Source organism: Mesoplodon bidens, assembly GCF_964165515.1.
Source record: "Mesoplodon bidens genome assembly, chromosome: 16".
NCBI lineage: Eukaryota > Metazoa > Chordata > Mammalia > Artiodactyla > Ziphiidae > Mesoplodon > Mesoplodon bidens.
The window spans coordinates 15,404,036-15,420,940 of NC_138173.1; the positions used below are offsets into that span (position 1 = coordinate 15,404,036).

The window sequence follows — 16,905 nt, forward strand, 5'->3', positions numbered from 1 at the left end:
TACATCAATGAAATAATGTTGGGGGCAGAGCTAAAAAATATCAATTTAATGGCTTTCTCTAATAAGTGAATTAGAGAAGGCTCACTTTGGGAAACAGTCAAGCAAATATTGATCTGACCATCAAAAGAAGCTCAGACTATCGGGATAAACAACATTATAAATAGTAATGTTAAAAATAAAGTGAAATTCTGTCTTTTCTTTTTTTTAAAAAAAGGAAGCCTTTTTATTCTTACATCTATTTTTATCAAATATTAAAAATATATGAATTCATCAACCAATATCCCATAGATCACCCATCTTCTGCAGGACACTGGTGCTAAAAAATGTAAACACCCTCAGAAACACTACAATTTATTTAGAGAAAGGAGGGAAGCGCATGAAATGTTAAAAGGCATTAATACACACTAATACCTTTTCAATACAAGAAAAGTACAAGCCAGTGATTAACCGCCAAATGAACAGAGCTACTGCAGTTTACAAAAGCAGAAACGTGAACATTTTGGACAGGGATATATTTAAGCAAGATATTCAAGGATGAGTAAAATTTGGACATCAAGGGGGCAGGAGAGCAAAGGCATTCATGTACAAAAATATAGTAGGAAAAGTCCATAAATAAGATTAATGAGTGGAATATTTGGGAGAGCAGAGAAAAAGCAAATGTGGAGAGCCTTCAATATCAAGCTAGGATATTGGATTTTATCCTCAGCGATGGGGAATCTGAGGAGCCCCTGAAAGTTCCAGCAAAGGATGATACAATCAAAGTGGTATATTAAGAGCATTAGTCTAGCGTGGATGGACCCAGAGAGTGTCATACAGAGTGAAGTAGGTCAGAAAGAGAAAAACAAATATCATATATTAACACATATAGGAAGAATCTAGAAGAATGGCATAGATGACCTTAATTGTCAAGCAGAAATAGTGACACAGACGTAGAGAACAAATTATGGATATCAAGGGGGAAGGGGGGTGGGGTGGAAGGAATTGGGAGTTTGGGATTGACATATATATACTATTGATACTATATATAAAATAGACAACTGATAGGAACATACTGTATAGCACAGGGAACTCTAGTTAATGTACTGTGGTGTCCTAAATGGAGGGAATATATGTATATGTGATTCATTTTGCTGGGCAGTAGAAGCTAACACAACATTGTAAAGCAACTATACTCCAATAAAAATTAATTTAAAAAAAAAAGAACATTAGTCTAGTGTCACTATGTAGGGATTGAAAGAAACCTGTAGACAAGAAAACCCAGTAGTCCAGGCATGAAGTGGTAAGGATTTGAACAAAGCTGGGCAATGGACAGTAGTGTGAGAGGGATTTAGGAGAAAGAGAAGTTATAAGACTTGGAAAGTTATAAGAAACAAAGAGATTCACTGGTTTCCACAACATATGGCCAAGAGATGGAAAGAATCATTAACAAAATTTAAAAATCAAGGTGGAAAGCTGGCTTCAGAGCAGATAAAACCCAACAGAAATATTGAACAGATCACCAGATGGCGAGGCAAAAACAGCAATCATAGGATTTAGTGTGGGTACTGGCATATATTCTTTTGGAAAATAATCATGGTAAATATGCTATTTTTAAATAGCTTCTTTTTCTGATTATAAGGCAACTCAAGTTCAGAACAAACACACTTGATACCCAAAAAAAAACCCCAAAAATAAAAATCAATCAGAATCCTGCTACCCAGAGATGACTACTCTAACACTGTGTCTATCCTTTCAGTATTTTTTTTTTTTTTGCGGTACGCGGGCCTCTCACTGCTGTGGCCTCTCCCGTTGCGGAGCACAGGCTCCGGATGCGCAGGCTCAGCGGCCATGGCTCACGGGCCCAGCCGCTCCGCGGCATATGGGATCTTCCCGGACCAGGGCACAAACCCGTGTCCCCTGCATCGGCAGGCGGAATCTCAACCACTGCGCCACCAGGGAAGCCCTCAGTATTTTTTTAATGTCAATAATAATAACAAGAGGGAAAGAGAAGAGGCAGAGAGGGGAAAAAAGTGGCTAAGATTCATTGACTGTCAAAGCACTAGCCAAACTCTTGACATACATTAAAGACCTTATTCTTCACAACAGCCCTATAAGAAACTATTATTATCCCTTTATGCAGATGGAGAAACTGGAGCCTGGAGCATTTAAGAAAACAGCTCAAAGTAACACAGAGTCGGGCTCCGAACCCAGGTAACCCAGCCCGACCAGGGATCTTAACCACCACGTATACTGCCTCTTGCACGATGTGCTTATATAACGTATATCAGTTTGAACACATGATAACAGAACCTATGCTCGTTCATTCATTCTTTAACCAAGTGTGTAAACTTTGCTGTTCATAGGAACAGCAGAATTCCTAAGGCAAAGTCCACTGGGGGGGAGGGAGGGGCTGCCAACTGGTATCTTCTCTTAAAATAATTCTGTTCCCAATAGCTGGTCTTCCTTCAGTCTCTTGAGATTTCCCCAGTTCACTGAATCCAATAGTCAGGATAGGCTATGTGATGTTGCTGTAACAAGCATCCCAAAACATCTTAGGGTTTATAACCACAAAGGTTTATTCCTTGCACACAATTCATGATCTAACAAGGGTCATCAGGGAGATCTGCTCCATGACTTCTTATTCCAGAACCCAAGCTGACGGCGCCATAATATTGCCACTCTGGTGACAGAGGAAAAGAAGGCTCTGCAGGGTCTTGCTCTGGCACTTAAATGTTCTGGCCTGGAAGTAGCACCTGTCACTACACACAACTCATTGGCCAGAACTTGTCACATGACCTCAACATACCACAGGGGGCCAGGAAGTACTCTCTGCCCATGGGCCCAGAATGGGGAAGGACACCTCTGACTTCACATTACCACACGTAATTCACATCCCGAGTCCCTGGAGCTCTCAGGTTCAACCCGCATCTTGACAAAGATTTTATTGCTAATACAGACAAAAACAGTCAAATATAGATTGAATTAGCAGAGCTGTAAAGGTGACTTTATGGCACCAGCTTAAATTAATAGAGTCTTTAAGGAACATTTGGGTTCATTCCACAGATGAAGAAAATGAAGCCCAGAGAACACCAGTCCAAAGTAACCCCAGCTAGTAACAGATTAAAATCTGAGAGTTTTATTTTTTATGATTCCCTCAATAATCCCTCACAAAGCATGCAAGAAAAAGGCACGTTTTACCTGTTGGGAGATTTACCATTTGTATTCAAATCAAATATGAATTTCATTAAAATTAAAATCTGTGTTAAAATATTTTTCAGGAAAGTACATTACCATAGATCTTAGTCTTTTTATATACATTTCTTATTTTCCTTCCCAACATTTTATGATGTAGAGTTGTACATTCTCCAACAGATTTTATTTTAGTTACTAATCTGGCAAGTGTATTCATTTGCAAGCAAAAAAGAATCTAAATGGTGGTATTTGATGAATATATGTATATGTGTCTCCCAATATTTTTATTTTGCCTTACTTAGCTGACACAAACTCAGAAGTGGAAAAAAAAAAAAGATGAAACCAAGAGCCATTCCCCCCAAATGACTTCAGGGTCATTAGAAAGCAGATAGTGCAGCCCCCTCATTTTATTTTATTTTATTTCTAAATATTTGTTTGTTTGTTTGTTTGTGCTGGGTCTTAGTTGCAGCTCGCCAGCCCCTTAGTTGTGGCACACGAACTCTTAGTTGCGGCATGCATGTGGGATCTAGTTCCCTGACTAGGGATTGAACCCAGGCCCCCTGCACTGGGAGTGCGGAGTCTTAACCACTGCACCACCAGGGAAGTCCCAGCCCCCTCATTTTAAGAGAGGAAACTAAGACCCACAGAATTTGGGCAATGTGCCCAGGCCCCCCACTAAAAATGTGCTAGAGTCAAGTCTCACATCCAGGGTTCCCCTCCAAACTCTTTTCCAGCACCCCATGTTGCCCCAAGCTTCATGATTTTGGACAAGTCATTTCATTTCTCTGGTCCTTGGTTTCCTTAGCTGGAAAATGAGGGAGACAGATGCACTAGAACAAGATTTCCCAAATGGGTTTCAAAGAAGACCAGCCTCTGAGATGACTGTGGAGTTAAAAGTTTTCTTGGTCATCCAAGTTTGAGAGAGACTAGATGCCTTTGTCCTCTCCTGGAGATTTCTAATGCATATCGGCAGAGTGAAGGCTTTAAGAAATTCTTCAATAAAGAAAAACGTTCAGGGGGCCTTCCCTGGTGGTCCAGTGGTTAAGACTCCGTTCTTCCACTGCAGGGGGCCCGGGTTTGATCCCTGGCCAGGGAACTAGGATCCCGCATGCCACAAGGCATGGCCAAAAATTTTTAAAAAAACACACACAACAAAAAACAAAAAACAAAAAACATTTAATGGCAGTGTTTCCCAAACTTATTTGATAACAGAAAGGTTTTTGTGCGTGACTCTCGTCAGTGTCCTGTCTCCCTCTCTGAGCACTCTTCCTCCTCTTGCCCCCTCTCCTCCAGTAAGATGAGCCCCAAAGACCCCAACCCCTTCTGGCCTCAGGCCTTCAGGTCTCCTGCACCTGTGCCTGGAGGGCTCGTCTCCCCAGAGATCGTCCCCAGCCACCACGCTCCTGCGATGTCCTGCTTGGTGTTCTTCTTCACATCCCTTATCGCTGCCTAGAGTTACATGATGTACCGTCAGCCTCTTGCACTAGAAGAGAGGCTTCCGGAGAGCAGGACTTGGTGTTGGAAATCGCTCAGCACCTACAACACTGTCTGAGAAGAGGAGGAATGCAGTAGATAGTTCTTGAATGGAAAAACTAATGAACCAATGAGCAAAGTCCACGAAAAGAGTTTTCTATAGAATAAGAGGAATTGTCACCAGACCAGCCATCAGCAACACCCAGACGCTTGACAGAAATTCTCAGGCCCCACCCTGGACCCACTGAACCAGACCTACTAGGTGTAGAGGGCTGTGGGTGTCCAGAGTGGACAGCAATCTGGGTTTGAACAAGCCTTCCAGATGATGCTGATGCTCACTAAAGTTTGAGAACCACTGGGCTAGAATATCTTTTTTTTTTTTTTTTTTTGCGGTACGCAGGCCTCTCACTGCCGTGGCCTCTCCCCTTGCGGAGCACAGGCTCCGGACACGCAGGCTCAGTGGCCATGGCTCACGGGCCTAGCTGCTCCATGGCATGTGGGATCTTCCTGGACCGGGGCACGAACCTGCGTCCCCTGCATCGGCAGGTGGACTCTCAAACACTGTGCCACCAGGGAAGCCCTAGAATATCTTTTCTTTTTTTTTTTTTGGAATGGAATGTTTCGGTCATTGATGGGTTCCAAGCTACTCAGAAGAGTGTCTGGCACAGACGAGGTGCAGTTAAGCTTGTTTAATAGATGACTGTGTGCTACATTATTTCTGGTGGAATAAAAGTACATCTGGAGTTACAACAAGCTGTTCACAGTAGCTTTCTCTGGGGTAGAATTACAAGTAAGCTTCACGGCTGATTTAATACATGTCCATATTGTTTTATAATCTCCAAAAATGGCTCTTTCCATTTTAAGAGAAAACAAAGGGCTTCCCTGGTGGTGCAGTGGTTGAGAGTCCGCCTGCCGATGCAGGGGACACGGGTTCGTGCCCCGGTCTGGGAAGATCCCACATGCCGCGGAGCGGCTGGGCCCGTGAGCCATGGCCGCTGAGCCTGTGCATCCGGAGCCTGTGCTCCGCAACGGGAGAGGCCACAGCAGTTAGAGGCCTGCGTACCGCAAAAAAAAAAAAAAAAAAAGAGAAAACAAAGAACTTCAGGTAAAGTTCCTGACACAGTGATGGGCACAAGATACTCACTGAACCATAGCTATTACCTAAACCTCAGGAACTGGCAGCCTTCCTGGGAACCGTGGAGCATCCTCAAAGAAACCCTATTCTAGTTCTCTAGGCAGACCAAGAAGCAAGACAACACGGAGAGTCTATTTATTCAACAGCCAACTTTGAAGACAAAGCCTCAGGAGTCTGAGGGGATGCATTTCCCCCGTTTCTACTTCAGTCCTTTTCCACAAGTTTCCGTCCTTTGCAGGCTACAGTCTGATGCAAACAGGTTGGTTGTCCTAGATATACTTATACACAGCCTTTGAGGGCACAGTTTGGAGGTGCAGATGCACAGGACACTTGTGAAAGTGGGACAGCAGGGTCTCACTGTAGCCCACAAGGAAGCAGAACTTACGTGCAGGTAGCTGCTGCCTCAGGACCAGGGCACAGATCTCCACCTGGTTAGCCCAGCGCTTTAGAACAAGCTATTCGGCCAGGCAGCCTGGGAAGGTGCCCAGCATAAATTTACGAAGGAAAACATCTTCCACTATTCTCTCTGCAGCATGGTCCTCCCCATCCAGGTTACCTGTGTGCAGCGACAGCCAACCCTCACGATGCGCGATGTGGTGCGGCGCGTGCGTCTCCTCGTAGGTCACTGGTTTGTCCCCCTTGCCCACTCGGACTCGGGCCGCCCGGTTCTTGGCGCAGACCGCGGAGGTGTGCAGGGCGCGCCAGGCGCACGGCAGCTCCCGGTTCCAGGACAGCACCAGCGGCCGGAGCCGCAGACCGCAGACGGGCGCCGCCATCTTGGGCCGAGCGTAGGGCGGGGCCCCTAGAATATCTTTAAGCGAAATTCAACCTCTGAAATTCTAGAATTTTATTAGTTGTGAGCAATTCTCTTACAGTGCTTTGAGCATTTTACAAGGGAATAAACTAATTTCTCACGTTTCCTGAGAGTCTTAGAGTCATCATATATGGTAACATACTGGCTTTTCCCTCCAATAGAAATAAAGCCCTAATTAACACAAAATGTCCCACTGAGAATTAACCAGTTTAACAGCTACCCCCAACACACCTGAGGGTCATATTATTATCTGTTATAACAGAAAAGCCAGTTACCCTAGAACAACTAAAGCCCTAACAAAGGTTGAGTTCTTCCTCCAAAATAAGAAATATTCATACACACACACACACACACACACACACACACACAATCCATATACACACAAAGAAAGACTTTATAAGTTATCAATTAATCCCTTGATTATATTCCCAATGATAATGCAGAAAACTCAATTAATTGTAATATTGAAAAAGACTCCAGAGGATAATTTATAGGCTCTCATTTTTATCTGTTTTCACTTCTCATTAACCGAAAATGGACAGTGGGGCAATTTTTGATAAAGTTTTACTGCAAGACGCCAAATCCAGTAAGCATTATTGAATGCAAAAATGCCAGGGGTGTAAACATCCTTTACAAGTCACAACGCCTTCTAGGCCTCCACAATCTGGCCCAAACACGCTGTCATGCACACCCAGGAAGACGCTTGCTTCCTGCCAAACTGATAGACTTGCAGGCTCCACACCATGCTTTCCACACTTCCTCGTCCTCCCTGTTTGCATCGCACCCCTCTCAGCCTTTTTGGCCCAGCCCCATCCTGGCCCTCACTCAAGTGGACCCCTCTGCAAACCGTGTCTGCAAATCCAGGTCAAAAGCCTGAGCCGCACTGGATTACGCCGTTCTCACCTGATGTGAGTGCTTCGTCTCCTCTTATAGTTTCAAAGAAAGAGGATGGGACGTACACATTTCTGCACGCTTGCTCACCCATTCTCCTCCTGAACCTGCCGTATTGAATCTTTGGCTTGTCTCTTGGTTTCAGCACCCAAAGCTCCAGCTAAGAGGTCGTCCCTACAGCTCTCAAGGGATTTTACCAGCCAGGTGAGTTCCACCCTCACCTCCTCTCCTCACCTCCCTATGGGGGAGAGAAGTAAGACAGGGAGAAATCTGAGGGAGTCGCCAGGAAGGAACCCTGACACACAGGAGCCTTGACTATAGGGAAAGGAGGCAGTTATGAGAGAGAACCCTCCTTGTGAAGTAGGTAGGAGACCAAGGTAGACACTACGTCTGGCCTGGTAACTGTGAGTTTTTTTACTCCGAAGACATTAGAATCCTCAAGAGAGGATGGAGGATAAAATCAGGCCTGAGGGCTTCCCTGGTGGCGCAGTGGTTGAGAGTCCGCCTGCCGATGCAGGGGACAGGGGTTCGTGCCCCGGTCCGGGAGGATCCCACATGCCGCGGAGCGGCTGGGCCCGTGAGCCATGGCCGCTGAGCCTGCGCGTCCGGAGCCTGTGCTCCGCAACGGGAGAGGCCACAACAGTGAGAGGCCCGCGTACCGCAAAAAAAAAAAAGCTTGTTAGGATCTAAAATCAATACCTTAGAAATCAATCAGGTTTACAGCTTCTTGTATTTTGTGAGTTTATTTTCCTGTTGTTCTCAGGATTTGTGGAAGCCTTTTACAAGCTGCAGCCTCTTTCAGTATGCCCAAGAAAACAAAGGAAGGGGGTTGTGTGTTCCATAGTTATCAGCACATCAAACAGCAGGGCCACCCAGCCCACCCCTATACCTTGGGATGAGTGTGGAAATGATGCAGAAGCAAAAGTGAGACATCCCTGGGGAAGATAAGCAGACATGTCAGAGTCCTACTGGTAAGTTATTCACCCCACCTGAAGGTCCTCCTACCAGAGAAACCTTGAAGTTTGTGAGTTCTCCTTCATTAGAGGAGAGGGTTAGCCCTGACAGCCACACAGGGCTTTATAAAGATAAATCCACTTAGAGACCATGTGGTAACCCGTCACCAAAGAATGACCGTCATCATTCAGGCTGGGTGGTCCTAAAGGCAGCCATCACTGGGCACAAAAGATGACTTGAGTTCATACTCCCAGACTACTAAGCATCGCTATTCAGGACAAGCTGTGTCCTAAAAGATTATTTGTCATTTGTCACACCAAATGAGCCCCTAAACTACTGGACTGCAAGCAACCAATCTTTTAAAAATATAGCTTGGACCACAGGAGGATTTCTGAAATAAACAAATTTTTGAAAAAGCCTGTCATGGGTAAATCCCAGTGGCAACTCTATGTTCTCAAATAAACTGCTACTGGCTTTCCTGAAAATCCCCAGAGACAGAGAAAAAGAGGAAGGAGCTCCTGGTTCCTTTTACCCCAAGACTCAAATTGAGCTTTGCTAGACCTCAGGATCCCAGCATAAAAGCTAGTACTAGTTCCATATTTAAAACCACTCAATTATACACACACACACATATATATATATTTATATATTTATATTATATATGTTATCTTAAAACTAGGCAGAGGGGGAAAGTACAGTGAATTTTGCTGGGAGGGAATCTCAACCTTTACTTTCATGGAATTCCCAGTATGTTTCCCATAGGTATAAAGTTACAGAAAGCATTCAGATTTCCAAAACAACCCACAACAATCTACTCAACATACTACATTATGCATCAGAATTCCAATTCATGCACAGAAGCAGACCTCCCTCCCCAATAGCATTCAGAGGTTCCCCCCAAATAACACACGTGCTGGGAAATGGGCACCAGCTCCGAAACAGTGTTGGGGAGGCCCATGGCCCAATGTCACAGAAGTTTCAGCAATGAAGATTGAGGTAAGAAGCTACATATGGCAGATGGCAAGCAAGATACAAGAAGACCAAGCCACAGTCATTCCTTTGAAAGGTAATCAGTTCTGTCTAGAGTTTCTCCGGGAGAATAGTTTCCAGCCCTGACACACCAACAGGATCATCTGGGAAATTTTTAAAAGGAACAGATTCTAGGGTCTGACCAGAGTTCTACTAAATCAGACCCCGAGGGAATACCCTGGTTGTCCAGTGGTTAGGACTCGGTGCTTTCACTGCTGGGGCATAGGTTCAATCCCTGGTCGGGAAACTAAGATCCCACAAGCCTTGTGGTGAGGAAAAAAAAAAAATTAGACCCTGAGAGGTGGGTCTAGGAATCTGCATTTTTAAGGATGCTTCTCTGATAATAACAACGCTCAGACATGTTTAAGAATCCTATTCTGGGGTTTTGATACTAGAATGATGGACTGACGTCACATTTTACATGTCACAGTTTTCAAATATCCTTTAAGCCTTCGTTTCCTCTTACGGATTTTGATTTCTATTTAAGCATCTCCTCAGCAAATGCCATGCCATGTGGTTTCCTCTATTTTTAGCACTTACCATGATTTTTTTTTTTTTTTTTTTTTTGGCGGTACGCGGGCCTCTCACTGCTGTGGCCTCTCCCGTTGCGGAGCACAGGCTCCGGACGCGCAGGCTCAGCGGCCATGGCTCACGGGCCCAGCCGCTCCGCGGCATGTGGGATCTTCCCGGACCGGGGCACGAACCCACGTCCCCTGCATCGGCAGGCGGACTCTCAACCACTGCGCCACCAGGGAAGCCCCGTACCATGATTTTTAATTACTTTTTGGTTACTTGTTTGTTTGTCGTCTCCCCTAGACTAAGCGCTGGAAAGCAGTTCTGTTCCAGCATCTATAGCACAAAGTCTGTGACTATAAAACTCGGCTGAATGAAAGCACATGGTGTTCACTTATTTCATGTCATCTTACTGCCAAATGTGTACTGTCCATGGAGTAGAAACCCTCCGACTCTCCCTCCTACTAGGGAGAGTGTTCCTTAAAAAACTAAAACGGGGCTTCCCTGGTGGCGCAGTGGTTGAGAGTCCGCCTGCCGATGCAGGGGACACGGGTTCGTGCCCCGGTCTGGGAAGATCCCACATGCCGCGGAGCGGTTGGGCCCGTGAGCCATGGCCGTTGGGCCTGCGCGTCCGGAGCCTGTGCTCCGCAACGGGAGAGGCCACAGCAGTGAGAGGCCCGCATACAGCAAAAAAAAAAAAAAAAAAAAAAAAAAAAAAAAAAAAACTAAAACGATCAATAGAATTACCATGTGATCCAGCAATCCCACTCCTGGGCATATATCCAGAAAAGATGACAACTCTAAGTGGAAAAGGTACATGCACCCCAGTGTTCACAGCGGCACTATTTGTAATAGCCAAGACATGGAAGCCACCTAAATATCCATCAGCAGATGAATGGATAAAGAAGATGTCATAGTCTTATGTAATACATATATAATGGACTATTACTCAGCCATACAAAAGAATGAAAAGATGTCATTTGCAGCAACATGGATGGACCTAAAGATGATCATACTAAGTGAAGTCAGACAAAGACAAATATCATATGACATAACTTATATGTGGAATCTAAAAAAATGATACAAATGAACTTACTTACTAAAACAGAAATAGACTCACAGACATAGAAAACAAACATGGTTACCAAAGGGGAAAGGGCAGGGAGGGATAAATTTGGAATCTGGGATTAACAGATACACACTACTATATATAAAACAGATAAACAGCAAGGACCTACTGTATAGTGCAGGGAACTATATTCAATATCTTGTAATAACCTAGAGTGGAAAAGAATCTGAAAAACAATATATACATACAGATATATATATATGAAACTGAATCACTTTGCTGAACACCTGAAACACTGTAAAACAACTATACTTGAATTTTTTAAAAAAAAAAGAATTATCTCTAGATCTGTTGAGAAGTATCACTTTCATATTCCCAAGTCAATGGGATGGACCAGAGCAGCTGGGTGGCCCAAGGTCTCATGGTGGTTAAGTGGCAGGACCAAGTCTCGCACAAAAACTCAGGTTCCACTTTCACTCCCTTTCCACGCTCCCACGCTGCCTCCCTCAGCGGATATTACAACTGGATTCCAAATTATTAATATCAAACTTGCTGAAGAGATGGCCCCTGGGTCTCAAAGTCTCATGTTTCTTTGCATGACAGGCAATTGTGCAACTCAGAAGCATAAGCCACTGGGGATTTACGTAGAAACCTTGAACTCACTCTATTCATTTAACAGAGAAACAATATACATGATGTAAGGTGGGGAAAAGAAAGTTCATTCGAAAACTCTGGCATGATAAATTCTAGCTCTAGTAAAAAGAAAACTGCATGTTATAAGAGGAAGATTATTTAGCTACCAAAAAAAAAAAAGACCTCACAAAACTGATAGTAAAAGAACCCTTTGTGGGAAAGAAAGAAAAGCACATTTAATGGAAACTTGAATACGGAGGGCAGGTTAATGAATAAAATATGAATAAATGAATAAAATATCATGAGTTTATTCTAAACTAAGTAATTTATAGGAAACCCAAAGAAGAAGAAATTCTGGAAATTAAATGGATAAAAATACAATAATAATGTCGAAATGACTAAACTGGTCACTTAAAATCTGATTTGAACAGTAATGAAATTAGAAACTCATCCATTTGGGACTAGTAATACTTTGTTGACACAGACTTTGACCTATTTGTCCTATACCTGGAGAAGTGACATTTAATCACGACAGCAGGTTTAGACTGTATGGAGTCATAAGGGAAATCAGTCACTGAGCCTGTTAACACAATGGCAATTTAAAAAAAAAAAAACAGTGAATTTTTCAAATTATATTTACACAAAGTATTTCAGCAAATATCTCTAATAAGAGAAGAATACAAAGAGAGAGCAAATCATAGCAAATTAGGTAATAAAATCAGCGATAACATATCTGGCCCTTTTAGAAAGAGAACAGCGCATTATGGAACACGGTAATGGTATCTGACTCACACGTAACTTATATTCACAAGCTTCATTAACGTTGGCCTGTGCCTACACGGTGAGTTCACCACCTACAGACATGAGATAACCCCTCCCAAGGGTTATAGCCTTGTACAGTGGAACACCTGTTTGTGGCTTAAATGTCGGAATTCCACACCAGGATAAGGGAGTCCAGTGCCCCAGACCCCAGTGGAGGTTTTGAGAGCTGGAGTAGGCACTCTGTACACAGTGGGACAGGCCAAGCCTCAGTAAAGAGCCAAGAGAGAGAAAGCTCAGCATCCTGGTAGAGTCATAGTGAAGATCCAAGGAAACAGTCCACTGAAATCCACAGGAGCCAAGCAGAGGGAAAGAAACAAGGTGCCAGGCAATGAGCATAAATGGGAGGCACCTGGGCAAAGCAGGCTGGTTGACAATTCAGGGTAGGAAGTGGAGCCTGCAGAGATTTTCTGAGACACATGCCAGGTATTATTGTAGCCAAAAGCCTTCAAAGTGGATAGAGAAGGAACTGATGCCAGTTCCTAAAGACAGAAGAAACCCAAATAATAACAAATACTGATAACTCGACCATTCTCTGCATGAGTCAACATGGTTCATTGATATGAATCCAAACTTTACTTCGGACATCACCCCTTTTCAACTTTTTAGGTAAAATGTTTTGTAAGTGTAATTAAATACAGAAAAATCAATTCATTAGGCCTTTGCTTCCTTTCTTTGGGCAAGCAAATTCTGAATGTGGCGCCCCAGGCAATAAACTCACTACGGAGAGAGAGAGAGGGAAGAGGTTTTGATAATAATCTATAAAATATCATTTGATCATGAAAAAATACAGAGTAGAAGAAATGCAAACATTCCTACTCTAGCAATAGCAACGTAAGGTCATATTTCTGGGAGACAGTATAAAGCAACTCCTGTGTTTTTTCTTCTACACCTCCAAGTCTAATACACACACACACACATATACACACACACACTTTCACGTGATCATAGATCGCCCTCCATGAGAGGAGGTGAGCAAACAGGCCCATTTCTGTATTTCCCGGGCATTATCTCTCTGCACTTTTACACAATCCATCCCACCTTCCCGTCTATAATAAACCACATAAGCCAAGACATGAGGAAGTGGACGACCCAGGAGAGTCACTGGGTAGTGGTCGTAGGCCCGCTCCAAGTACCACAAAAGGCTCTGGAGTTACCAGAACTTGCTGGCTGGAGACCTGATCAGAGATTTTTCAGTCTAGAATAGGACAGAAAAAGCACAAAGATAGCCCATGAGCATGTGTGTTTCGGGCTCCATCCCTGTGCTCCTTAGCAATTAAACTTGATTATAGCCAACAGCTCACATCATAATTATCTGAAGCCCATAGCAAGAGCATCTCGTCTGGAAGCTATTAATAACCTGAAAGCTTTGTCTTCTTTCTCCCTGTGGTCACTCTTTACTTCGTAGGGGAGATGACCCTCCAGACCCAGTGAAGCACAGAGTCCAGGCATCACTATGGGGCTTGGGAGAGAAGACGCATGCCCCCAGGAGAGGCGCTGCCTAGCCAAGAACAACCCTGATGTAACGGAACTACATGCCTCTTCGCACCGGCTCGGGGCCAGCCTAACACACAGTGACCTGAGCAGGGGCAGTGAGTGCAGGCAACCTGTTCAGAAAAGCCACAAGAGAAGCTGTGCCCTGCCAGTGACGACGAAAACGAACCCCACTCTCTTCCCAAACAGGATGAAATTTGTTTTTAATAATGACAGCCCACTTTGGGTGTTTAACCATGTGCCAGGCCTGGTCCTGTTTTAAGTGCATCACACGCATTAACTCACAGCTGGCTCACAATGATCCAAGTGTTAACAGAGGTGGGGTCGAGCAGAGAGAGGCCACAGAACCTTCCCCAGGTTACACCCTGGCAGAGCTGGGATTCGAATCCAGGCAGCCTGGCGCCAGTGGCCACGCTCTTAACCACAAGATTGAACTGCCTTGAATATGCTAACTTGTGGATCTACGCCACAGTAGGCCCAGAAGAAATCAGAAAGTAGAGTCCAGGAAGACCCCTCGAGCTGCTCTAATTCAATTCCATCCAAATTCGAAAACTGAAACCCAGAGGTGTCAAGTGACTTACTAGAGGTCACACAGCTCACAGATCATCTTCAATTGTCCAGAATAGATGGTGTTAAACAAATAGTCAATCTAGATTGTAAGTTCCTTGAGGACCAGGAGTCACTTTTTAGGGTTATTTTTAGAAATAAAGTATACAGTATATAGTGACTCTTCTCTTCCAGTGCTCCAATCCCCAATTAAGCTTTTTTTTTAAAAAAAAAAAAAGTATCATAGATTAGATTAGAAGTCTTCTGGTGTGGTCAAACTGGATTATTTTACAGAAGAAGAAACTGAGGTCCTGAAAGGTTATGTAACTTAGTCAAAGTTATATCAGTAATTACAGATGAACTTGAGTCAAATTACAAACTGGTCCCTATATGTGGTTTACCATTTCTACAAGACTGGATGACGTGGAAGATTTAAGTCCTAAATTAGTCATTCCCAAAGTGGTATGAGATGTCATATAAGTGAATAAATAAGTGTCCAGTAAGAATCCATGTGAGGGTCCCCAGGCCTCTCCCTAACAACAATGGCTCTAGAACCTAAAATGAAAGAAAGAATGCATAAAGGAGAACACCGCACACCCAAAAAACTGAATCCAGCAACTGGAAGGTAGCACATCCATCTCTCTTCCGTTCTTGCATTTAGCCACCACTGCCTTCCATCAATCCTAATTAAAGAAATGAAAACTAATTTCTGTTGAAAGTTTCACAAGGATGAAATAACTAGAGACATCTTAAAAACCAGCAAAACTAAATTTCAGAATTAGTATTCCGAGATATATTTTTTAGTCAAGTCTTCCTCGTAGGAAACTTTTCAGATTTATCTCGGGAAGATTTTTGCATCTTGTTAAAGGTTGCTCCTGCCCTCCACCTAAAGGAAAGCCATGAAAATGCAGCTCAAATCAGGAAAGGTTTACCTTCCAGCTGAAATTAAGCACCAGGGACATAAGCACAGTTCTAGACAAAATACCAGCAAATATATTTCACCCAATAATACAAAGACACTTTGCAAACCAGGATTGTTGGTCCATCTTTATACATTGATCAGAAGCTGATTTACCGCCAGAATGCTAGGCCTAGAATTCACTGAACAATCTTGTTCACTTAAATTTCTCCCCTCTTCTCACTAAAAAAAAAAGCATCTTTTTTTTTACTGAAATATAGTTGATTTATAATGTTGTACCAATCTCTGCTGTACAGCAAAGTGACTCAGTTATACACACATAGACATTCTTTTTTTTAAAAGCCTCTTAAAACTTCTAGGTCCTTCATAAGAACTCAAGGTCAAAAAATTAGGAAAATACCTAATAAGACCAAAACCTATCATCATCATCATAATTATTGTTATTATTGAAGTATTATAGCTAAGAACTCTCACATGCTAGAAACTCAGGAACTGCACAACTCAGTTTCAGACACTGGCAAATTATGTAATTTCATCCTTCTGAAAATATTAATTACATGAATATGGTTTTTACTTTGAAGCAATAGTAACCTGCACCTGCCTTTCCTGGTTATATTAGGTAACAGGGATTAGCATTTTTGCAGGGTGACAGTTTCAAAAGCCATCAGAACTCCCAGGAGGGGAAGAAGAGTCTGAATTTACTGTCAGGTAATACACAGCTGCCTGGAAAAGGAGTAAAAGGAATGCCTGACTCCCTGGGGACAACTGTCACATGGCGACATCACTCAAGCCACCAGGGTGTGGAGGAAGTGCCCAAGAGACTCACTTCCGATGGCTCAAGGAAAACAGAACAGGCTACAACTCTTCTCCAGACCTGAGTCCCAACTTCCAGAACAAGATCATATCCAGCCAGGATGAACAAGGCACAGAACTAAAGAACTGAAGAGATGACAGGAATCTAAGAAACCACTAACCTTGCCGCCTCCTCTCCTTCACACATAACAAAATTAAGAAACTGAGCCAAAGTCACACCAGAAATTTATAAACGTTTTCCTCCCCTCCCCTCCCCCTAATGTCAACAGTTAGAGCTCAGGCCTTGAACACTGACCCTGAGTGCTGGTTTTGCCACCTTTCAGATGAACTTGAGCACATTACTTAACCTTGATTTTTCTCATCTATAAAATGTGAGCAATGAAAGTAGCTGCTGATTTTCAACCAGGAATTCAAGACTACACAATGGGAAAAGGATAGCCTCTTCAGCAAATGATTTTGGAAACTGGATATCCACATGCAGAAGAGTGAAGTTGGACCCTTACCTTACGCCGTACACAAAAATTAACCCAAATTGCATTAAAGACCTAAACGTAAGGCCTAAAACTACCTAGATGAAAACATAGGGGAAAAACTTCAAGACGTTGGATTTGGCAATGATTTCTTGGATATGA

The 16,905-nt window shown here is 43.3% G+C and overlaps 1 protein-coding gene and 1 pseudogene across 3 annotated transcripts in view; both read right to left on the reverse strand.

Moving 5' to 3' along the window:
- The window catches only part of SLCO5A1 (solute carrier organic anion transporter family member 5A1), a 124,409-nt gene that overhangs the window by 92,261 nt on the left and 15,243 nt on the right, over positions 1-16,905 (reverse strand). The window lies entirely within an intron of this gene.
- Positions 6,049-6,555, reverse strand: LOC308630243 (small ribosomal subunit protein uS3m-like; annotated as a pseudogene). The gene has a single exon. The product of its transcript is annotated as a small ribosomal subunit protein uS3m-like (transcript).